The 10921-nt window shown below is 40.1% G+C and overlaps 1 long non-coding RNA gene across 1 annotated transcript in view; it reads left to right on the top strand.

Moving 5' to 3' along the window:
- LOC125304494 overlaps positions 1 to 2316 on the top strand; it is a 71302-nt gene extending 68986 nt beyond the window's left edge. Inside the window, exon 5 of the long non-coding RNA XR_007195246.1 lies at positions 2214 to 2316. This is a non-coding gene — a long non-coding RNA (uncharacterized LOC125304494). The remainder of the gene's footprint in view (positions 1 to 2213) is intronic.
- Positions 2317 to 10921: the final 8605 nt, after the last annotated feature.

The raw sequence follows: 10921 nt of genomic DNA, 5'->3' as shown, positions 1-10921 counted from the left end.
AGGGGCAAGTCATGGTGTCTCATCTGATAATGATGTTTGTCCATAATGTATGTTTTCCATAGGCATATTTCAACTTGGCTCCAAATTTTCCAAAATGGCAGAATAGAGCCTATGTCCAGTTCTATACAATCTATGAATGAGTCAGGCTCTGTGTTAAACAGTCCATCATTGCCCAAATGATTGTAGCTTATATTGTTACTATTCACAATATTGAAAGGGGAGATATAACAAAGTTTATAGAGCATTAATTACTCAAGTAAGGGGTCTCCAACCTTTTTGGGAATGAGGGCTACCTGAAGACCCGAAATCATATGGAGGGCTACTCATTTGAAACAAACAGACCCTCACCCCTTTTTTGCGAGGATAGTCCTCCTAAATAATAGGCCTATGTGATGTTTTACTTTTAAATTATCAATATTCTGTAGGCCTATAAGTCTTTATATTAAGCAACTGTATTTTCATCTGATTCTTCAATACTTTAATATCAATATGCAACACTACCAACATATTTGTTCAGTTTGTTCATTTTAAAGTTTGCATGGGGAATCTAATCTTTTATTTTTGTGCAATTAATAATTTGGGTTACAATGTGTACCCAATTTATACCCACATTATGAATTCAGGGGTTGGTTAAGTTCTGATTTCAGTGGACAATTCGGTTTTAACATTTCAATAGTAATCACCCACACCACCCTAACATATGAAGTCTCCTTTTAAAGTTATTGCACACCTGAAATCTCTCCATGATCTGACAAAAAATGTAATGTACAGTCCTGCTCAGTCAAGCATGCCACAACATTTTCAGCGCTACTATACGGCAGTAGCCTACGGAGGAGAAAAGGCCTGTGAGCTAAAGCAATTGTTTTTCAGTCCTTGAACAATCATGCAAGAACCGTATTTGACGAACATAGAATGGCCACAGAACATTTGCAAAGATATGCTTCCATTGGCTACACCAGACGAGCAAGTTTTTTCCCTTTTACTGTGTATGCGTGCGAGCAGCATGTATTCGCTCCGCTTCCGTTGTTGTTTAAAGATTGAATGGGAAACGGATTGAAGCCAAAGGCTAAAATTTAACGCAGCTACAATTTGTAAGGTATCACCAATATAAATTTAATGTTACAGATGTATGGCTACATACATTCTTAAAATGTTTCTAGTCTAGACTTAAATATATATTGAAAACTTCACAATGGAGCGTGTTTTTAGAGCGTGATCTGACTGGTGGCTATTTTTAGAAGGTGCGCTGGGGGCGCCTCATAGCCGTTCGGGCACCGTGTTGGAGACCACTGGTGTAGGCTAGACCATCGTTGGGCCCGCTATCTATTGGCTAAGAAAAATACTGGCCCGCGACCAAAGTTACTTGCCGGCCCTTGCCTTACACCATGAACGCAAAGACATAAACATGTCGGTACATTTTGTTTTAAAGTGGCAATTATTGAACCATCAATATCATAGCACCCAAAATACTTTACTGATTGGTTCTAATGGCAAAATATTACATTTTCTTTTACTCCCTGAAAACTGTCTGTCATATTATTTTCTATTTTTACTGTTTATCTAGCTTTTGAGATCTATCAGGTTTTTAGGGATTGTTTTCCCTGTCTTCAGAGATAACACATAACTTGGACAGTTTCTAACTTAAACTAACTGATAAAAATAACTAGTGGAGTTTAGCTTGGCGAGGATGCCAAGTTAAATATGACCATGAGCGTGTCACAAGAACAGCCCGACATAGTCATAATTTTAAAATTATGGGCATGTCAACAGTACTGAATATATGCCACTCACTATGCATGCCAAGCAATTTACTCTTAAAGACCAAGGGAGCAAGAGCGTGTACTGAAGATTAACCTTCCATTTTACAAACATGCCAGAGAGGCCACATTTAAGGACCTGTTTGCTTATTATTGCAGCTTGTTGGCTGGCCAATAGCTAGACTCAGTTGTGAAATCCAAATCAGTAGGCCAAATGTGAATGACTATTTTGTGAAAAATATATTGTTCTACTAGCCTACTCTACCTTATAAATATATTGTTCTACTAGTCTACTCTATTTTATAAAACCCTTTCATAAGCCTTATAGCCTTCCTCCTGTAGTGTCTTAGTGGAAGTAAAACTTTTGTGAATGTAAATGCAAAACTTCCAAACTGTAAAAAAATCCAGACAAATTATTGATGAAAACAACAACATAATTTCTTCTTTCACTTACAGGATGTTCTGACATACCTGCCGCTGACCTGTAGCTATGGTAGCCACGCTCTTGTTCCCCTCGACCACCTTGAGGCTGTAGTGTTGCTACTTCACCCTCACTGACTAAGGTAATAATGTCCACATCCCACAGTATATTGCAGATGGTCACACATGTTATAAATGCATCACTTAGCTCTAGAGAACTATAGATGTATTTCTTCCTTTTCATTAAACTGTTTTCATGTTAATGTAATCTTTATTGATAATGATATCTTTATTGTAAGTCACTTTGGACAAAAGTGTCTGCTATGATCCATATACATAAACATACAAACGAGGCCCTAGGTTGTTTCTGGACTGGATTTCACCTTTAATACTTTCTGATTAAACTGTAAGCTTGATTGATTATTAGCCCATCCCCAAATGCCAGACATGTCAAACTCTGCTGATATACCACTTGGGTCATTCCACGTCAATTCAACCAGGGCCCACGCACTTAGGTCTCAAAAAAATCTGAAAAAATGACCAGGTGTACCTATGTTACCCAGGAGACACACTGTAACATTACTTTTATATAAGATCAATACTTTCCAAGATACAGCCAGTTTTACGTGGGGAGGGGGGTGTCGATTTTGTTCGGCCTCTTTTTTTTGTCAAAGTTCACAAGCCCATAGCGCAAGAACTAAACCATGTAGGAGGCTGGATGATCCTGCATGGTCATAGCTGTCCCGCAAAGTTGATCAAAATGTTATTGGAGTTTTTGGCTGGGCTCTGTTTAGGCTTTCAGAAGACATATGTGTACTCAACATAGGCTCTTAATTTATTTTCCTTATTGAGGTAAGTAGAAACACTCTCACAAAAAAGAAATCCCTTCAGGGTCTGTACAGCAGACCTCACAAGTCTGAAAAATCATTTTGGTTCTCATTTTCAGAGCACCCAAACACCTCGTGGGAATATACAAAGATTTTTTCATATTTTTTTCTTTATTTTCCATGATTCCTTCTTTTTAAAAACACCAATTTGACTCGTCTTATGCAAATCTTTCTTTTTTATTTTCCACCCTGAACATGGGCAAAATGCACCATTGACATCAATATGTTTTATATAGAGTTACCACAGTGCCACCTGTGGTTGTATAGAGTAACCTGTGGTAACTCTATAAAAAACACATTGATCTCAATAGACCTCTGAAGTTCGCCTACAAAAAAGCTGCCATCTTTGACATCCGGTATCTGGCGATTTTTCCTATGGGAAAATAACATGAGGACACCTGACATAAATAACACCTGAGCGAACCTGAGGACGCTGTATGCGAAACGCGTTGTTCGCTCTGAATAAAATCAAGTAAACGTCAAAACAGTGTGCGGTAGAACTATCTCAATTTTTGCTATTTAAGTATGTTCCTGCAATCTACCTGCACCTAACCAGGCTGTGCATGGATCTTGGTATCATTTGAAAAAATAACATGGGGATTTTGAATTATCACACCTGTTAAACTCTCGCGGGGATGAAAAAGTCTGAAATGCAGACGTTTTCCTGAACACACTTTTGTCCTCTGCCTTCGAGTGGATACTGTGATCTCCGGTATGTGAAAGCTGCACACTTAGATTTTTGCTACCCCAGAGCTAACTTGCAATGCAACTTGCCATAGGTAGTTAGCTTCAATTAACAACCGGATCTCCTTATATGGGCAAAGGTGGCCGTTTTGGTTCTTTTTTGTAGGCGAACTTCAGAGGTCTATGGTGTATTTTGCCCATGTTCAGGGTTGAAAATAAAAAAGAAAGATTGCATAAGACAAGTCATTGGTGTCTTTAAAAAGAATACTTTTAAGAATACTGATACTTTTGATATACTAATATAAGCATTCATGCGAACAATTTCTGTCCGTATAATAGCTGCTGTTCAACACCCAAGTGGGTGCTGCTACACATTGGTGATGGTTAACAAGGTTCCTCCTTCAACAGTGGTCAGGATTTGCATATGGATCTGGCATTTTTTGAGTGGGCCCATCTTTAAAACAATTTTGAATGAAAACAGAAACACTGCCAATCAATCGTCTTTGATAATTAAAATGCGTGGACTGCGCAGTATGACATTTTTCTGTGAAACTGACTTTCACAACCAGTGGCATTGCTTCAGAAAATGGTTGTTGTGACATTTCAACACTGACATGTGGTTTAACCTAGTGAAAGGAGAGAGATGCCGCACACTCAGAGTTTAAAGCTAATTACTTTATTGAGGTAATAACATTTCTGCCAGTCTGGCCTTTTTCAGATCACATATATCGCAGAAAGCCAGACTGGCCAAAACGTTATCACCTCAACCTCAACCAATCGCCTCATTTATGACCTATTGAGCCATTTAATGTAGTGTTGACCAATATCCTCCCCAAATATATAAACAGATTACAGAGGATGCTGTTCCATCGTTTGTATTATATGAACATTTCCATCTGATTTCCTAAGTTCCTTATTGACACTAAACATGCTTCCTTATTGACACTGAACATGCTTGTGTGTGTGACTGCCACATTTTTGCTGTGACTGCTGCTATATTTATTTCTAACTGTCTCTGCCCAACAAACTCAACACGTTCATGAGTGACAGCTGCAACAGGTGCACAAGACATGCCAAGCTCAGCATGTGGGCTGCATGTTTATGTGTTAGTGAGGGAAAAGTTCTTTATTTTAATTTTATTCTGTGAGATCCACGTGATGGTGTACTTAGTGGGTGACATTAACACAAATGACCGGGGGCGTGCAGAGACCTTTGAAGGGGCAGGGGCTCAAATTTAAAAAAAGGGCACATGGAACAAAATTTTCAGAAAACGTAAAACTTAAATTTGATTACAACCCAATAGGGAATACATAGGCTACATGCAAATTATATCAAAATAAAACAGAGATCCACTGCCTTTTGCTGCCTCCCGCAGCTCTTTCTCCCTCTGCTTTCGCTTCCTGTCTTTAGTGGGCATCTTTGCACTGCAGAATATAATATCATGTTTTATAGAACATAATGCATACGAAAGCTAGAAAGGATACACACAATTTGAATGGTGTAAACTGGAACTTAAGTTTTACATTCCCTAGCCTATAAAGCTTTGATCTTCTGAACCTTTTTATTTTTGCATTTAAATTCTAGCATTATGCTATTTCAATGATGATGGTGGGGCAGGCTATTATATGGTTTAGCAATTTGCAAAGTAGCCTAATGTACTGATAAACATTTTATACATTTTTATATTCATTATGTATCAAGAAGAATGGGTGTAAATAGCAGACAGAGCTGTAACACATTTTTCTCATTTCTCTCCTTGGTTCTGAAAATTCAATAGGAGTGCATATGTACTGTAGGCCTACTGTAGCCAGGGCACAGACAGATAGGTCTTTTCAGTTTTCATTAGGCTATTGTCTACGCAGAGATCATAGGCTATAAGGCTACATCTTATTGATTAAATTCAAAGCTAATTTTAATAGTCTAGAAATCTAGACGCACATATGTTATTGCCTAGTCTGGCTTGTCAGGCTATAATTGTAATGTTTATCACAGTGAACTACCACCATTAGCAAGCTGGTGTCTTGCAGATTCATGTGCTGTGCGTGTGGCCACTGAGTGAAATGATAATGTAGCCTACTGTAAACAGAGAACGACGTGTGGAGTTGGGTTAGTTAAACAACTACAGTAGCCTATGTCGTCGACTTATGACGATTTAGAAAAGGTTTGCCTACTCTGTTTTATGAACTAGGTCTACTAACCTAAGCTACTATAACATAGTAACCTAAACAGAATATGTTATGAATGTTCAGCCTTAGATTTTCGAACCTGCCAGGTTATTGAAATGGATGGACCATGACATGGTTAAAACAGGTTTGATAGCCTACTTCATTAAACATGAAACAACTTTAAACATTTTATTCTCTATCTCTAAGCTGAATACTATTGCATGTTCAGATAGGCTAACTGCCAAGTGACCTTGCCGTGCTCCCAAACGTCTCCTGCAGCACTGTGCCTGCGTGCACCTTCTGAGAGTTCACTGAATGTATGACATCACGGATTGGTGGCCGCAAGGCATTTCAATTAACACAGAAAATTTATTTTTGTAAATTTCTAATTTCACAAACTATTAATGAGAAATTTTAGCGAATTTTCACGTTGGAACTAGCGGAAGTATTACAAATTTTAAAAAGTAAAAAACGGGTCTTGTCAAAAGGGCACTTGGACATCAAAGGGGCAAAAGGGCAGGTGCTAGAGCCCCTTTAGCCCCCCTTCTCTGCACGTGCCTGCAAATGACAGGTGCACGTGTCTTAGTATAGAATTACAGCAAATATGTTTAAAACTCATGCGTCAGGACAAATGCTGATGGAAAGACCAACATGTCAAAGAAGGGAATGGTGTTGTGACTGTGCAGCAATGCACAGGATAAAATTAGACCAGATGCTACCTTATAGAACTGCCTGTCATACACTCCACTAAGAAACAGGGTTATGCACAATTCTAGAATTGAATTGAAACTGGCTCTTAAATTCCAATTAAATTCTTGAATTTCACTTGCATTTCAAATGAGGTAGCAAAAACATGAACCCGAATTGCAATTTAAATATTGCACAACCTTTGTAAGAAAACATATGAATTAAATACTGTGTGTTCCACATTTATCACCACACCTGGGAAAATTGAATAAAAAGAGTAATTAAGTAATTTATCATTGTCTCACAATGAAAACAAAGGGAAGCATTCTGAGAAAAAAACAAACATGCATCGTAATTAGAATCTAGTCTTTGTGTCCTATTACTTCCCATTTCACCACCAAGTAAACATAAAGTGACAGAGGTCAAATGCTCTAATCATTCTTCAAAATGGGAAAGACGAGAGACAACAGTGCAAATAAAGTGTGTTGGCCTCTGTAAGTCGGGGATTGGCTATGAAACATACTCACCTACAAATACCCAGATTGCAAGATGCTGGCGGACCACTGTCGGTCCATTGGGGGCATAGCTGGTGGTCTGCTGGCATTTTGCTCATCGATTCTCTGGCGGTCCGCTGGCGGGTTGCAGACAAATTGTCCAATATTTTGCCACTATTGGTGTAAACTATTTCAATTATTCAGTTATACTCCATATATCATTTTATTAATATTATTATAAAATAATTTGTTAATATTCATGACAAGTTAAATTTAAAGAGATGGTGGTCCAACGGCGGACCACAAGTGGCACGCCACCGGCAGTATACCACCAGCGGTCTGCTATCTGCCAATCTGCTAATTTTGCTATCTGGGTACCTATCTTTACAGTAAAAACATAAAGGAGAACTCCTTTAACACAGGCCCCGTTTACACGAAGGGAAGATGCAGATATTTCCCTGTGGTTTGGCCTCTCATTTACACAAAAACCCGGTTTTATCACAGAAAACTATTCATTCTTAAAACTCCGGCCAAAGTGGAGATTTCTGATAACGCCGGTTATGTGTTGTCGTGTCAACTGGGAGAAACAAAGATATGGACAGAATTATCACATAGACGTCAGTCGAGACTGTCACTCCCCGATGCGAGTCGCGCATTGCTAACTTTATCAAAGGCCATTCAAGTGACAGCCTTTGTTGTGCTTGATTGCTTGCTTACTTTCTTACTTGCCAGCAGTGAACAAACTTCGTTATGTAGGTCCATTTTTATTTTATTAATTACAGAAGTCTCTCGCTAGCAGGCTACTTCAGCCTCTAATCTAGAAATGACATTAGAGATCATGCCGTGAAAATGTGATGCCTTATGGTCGGTTTCCACACGGCGAAATTTCTCTTCGCTCTCATTGAGGTTGAATGGAGACTAAATTCACCCTGGTTGGGCGAAATGAGAGCGAATCGCCAAGGCAGGCGAAACAAAGTTGGCGAAAGTTTAACTGTATTTAAATGAGGACTATTCGAGAACCAATCAGGTCCGCGTGTTTGTGTTTGGAGGCGGGAGTTACAAACAAATCTGACCAAGATGGCGGAGACTACCTGAGCTGTAACACGAAAATTTGTATGTGATTAAAATGTTTCTACACGAACATTGGCATCAACACGAATTGCAGTTTATAAGCCACACGAACTTAGTCAGGGGACATACACCACTAAATAGACCACTATATATGTTAGTTTAAACACTCAAACTTTTTAGCTAGCGGACAGGCGAACTGCTAGTATGTTCTAGGCTACATGCTGCAACACAGGTATGAAATATATTATTAACCTATGAACATGAATGTTTTTTTATAGGCAACATCAACTTAGTCGAGGCATAAAGACCCCTGGATATCTTCATTAAAGCTGCAGTTGGCAAGTCTGACAGATTGAGGGGACTTACGGCTTCTACACACAGTTGCGTTCTGTCAACGCATACCAGTGGGTGTTCCCAACGGTACCTATGCAAATGACTTGAAGTATAACCGTAATTTGATTGGTTGGTCCCGTCAAGTCGATTGGCTTGATTGGCTGGTGCCGTCTGTCGGTGCAGCAACAGCTGAACTTCTCAACGCGAGTGACGGGAGAAATGCGACAGACCCACAATTCAGTTCGGCAACGGATGACGTGAGCCCATGTAAAGCGAATGGGATGCGTCTCCAGTACTGCAATGCACGCAACTGTGTGTAGGAGCCGTTAGCCAAAATTATGAATGTTTACAACTGTCATGCCCTCCCCCACTACCACCGAGCACCCGCTCATCGAGTTTGTGCTCGTCAGTGCGCACCAGATAGCACCAGACTGTGATTGACAGTCATATCTCACACAGCCCTGCTCTGATTGTACCAGAAGAACTGGGAGCTGTGGATTTTTGCAAAACAAATAACAGGCTCTAGGTGGAGGTAGAAGTTCGGGTTTTTTTCTAAAACTGGCTCATTTATGTTGTTCTGTCGGAGCATTATGTCGTTTTCAGTGAATATGATCAAAAAAATGTTGCCAACTGCAGCTTTAAGTACTTATACGTTTGGCAAGCGAGCTAATTAGGCTAATCAGCTCGCTTGCCACCACTGGCTAGACACTGCAGTCAAAAGGTTAGCGGTTCGGCCGTCACGCCCCCAAGGCGAAATTTTGTTTGTCGAAATTCGCGAGGTGTTTCGCTGTGTGGAAACCCACCGTTACGCTAAATAATACAGTACTGCTATGTATCTGTGGCTAACAACACTGGTAGTTGCAAAGTAGCAAAGTGACACATGCGCGACTCATATCCGGTAACGACTCACATCAGGGAGTAACCAAGGGGGCAGGCGAATTCCCGGAAGTAGAAAATCAATGGAGGCTGGAGGGACCACTTCTCTTCTAACCCCCATAGAAGCATATAGCATATATCGTGTGCCGACATTGTAGCTTCTGTATTATCTACATAAACAATTCAAGGCAAAACAGACTCTACTACCTCGTATGTAACGTTAGGTTTCCGTAAGAAGTTTGATGTTTAGCTGGATGCTAGCTAGATTTAGCTAGTTAGATGTTTAGCATGTCAGGTTGTAGGGAAGCTAATGCACCGTAGGGAGATAACCGTATTGTTTGGATAAGAAGCTCAGTCCAGCCTGCACTGAAACTCATGAACAAAGCTATGTAGCCTACATTGTATGTTAAGGTAAAGCATTGCATAGAGGCAAGTAAACCTAATGAAAAACGGCACTAACGATAATCATTTCAGAGGTTTCCAATGGATCGCACAATCACGGACTGTAACCAAAGAAAGTTATAGAGGTGAACTGCACCAAATAAAGGCTGTGTTCTCCGTTGTCAACGTGAACTATGACAATGTCCATGTTCAGTATGTTTTTCATTTAGTCAAGCAGTGACATGGTTTAATGCATGGGGCAACGTGACACGAGTGAGACAGAATATTGGCCTGTCTTTAGTAACCTATTCCTGAATCCTGTCTCTCTCAAATCACATTAAAATTAAAATGTGATTAGCAACCAGAATAAAAAAACAAAATCCTGCAGGAGACACACCCCGGACCCCCGTATTATTATGACCGCCGCTAGCGAAGCGGTCATATAGGGATTGTCAAAGTTTCCCCGTCATCTACTTCCTGAATTTTTGGTCAACGATACCCGGGACACCGAACCACCGGACACATGAAATTTTGTGGGTATGTAGCCCCACTAGACTTTTACTGAAAAAATTTCGTTTCGGCCCCCGGGTCCCTCCCCGCATGCTGGGCCCCCGAACTAAAAAAGCAGTTTTTCCTAAATAACTACCTGAACTGTGGCACCGAGGATGAAGAATCTTTTATGGTATGTTGGTCTCAAGGGCCCACATCAATCTGGCCCATAATCACTCATTTGTGATTTGCACCCCCCCGGTAAAAAATGAAAATGCAATATTATTCTACTTTAATCGCCCCTATCTTCAGTTAAGATGTTCAGAACAGCACCAAATTTTATGTGTATGATTGACCTGGCATTCTCTGGGGGTATGCCAAGTTTCGTAGAAACGCTTCATCCATGGCTTCATCCATGGCTTCATCCATGGGGGTCTAAAAAAAAATAGGTTATGTGTACATTTAGTGACTGTACACTCATTGGCCTGTAGATGGCGGTGCACACATATACACATGCACACACACACAGGCACCCACATCCTATCGGTATTAGAACGGCCGATACATAATTACAAATTCAGTAGGATTAAAAGAAAGCCAAAATAAATATTCATCATCATCATCATGGCTGCATTTCCAGTATTGGCGATAAGTAGTCGTTTGTCCACTAGATGGCG

This window comes from Alosa alosa, chromosome 12 (genome assembly GCF_017589495.1).
Source record: "Alosa alosa isolate M-15738 ecotype Scorff River chromosome 12, AALO_Geno_1.1, whole genome shotgun sequence".
Classification (NCBI taxonomy): Eukaryota; Metazoa; Chordata; class Actinopteri; order Clupeiformes; family Clupeidae; genus Alosa; species Alosa alosa.
Note: the sequence above shows the minus strand (reverse complement) of the source record. Positions and strands in the feature narration are given on the sequence as shown.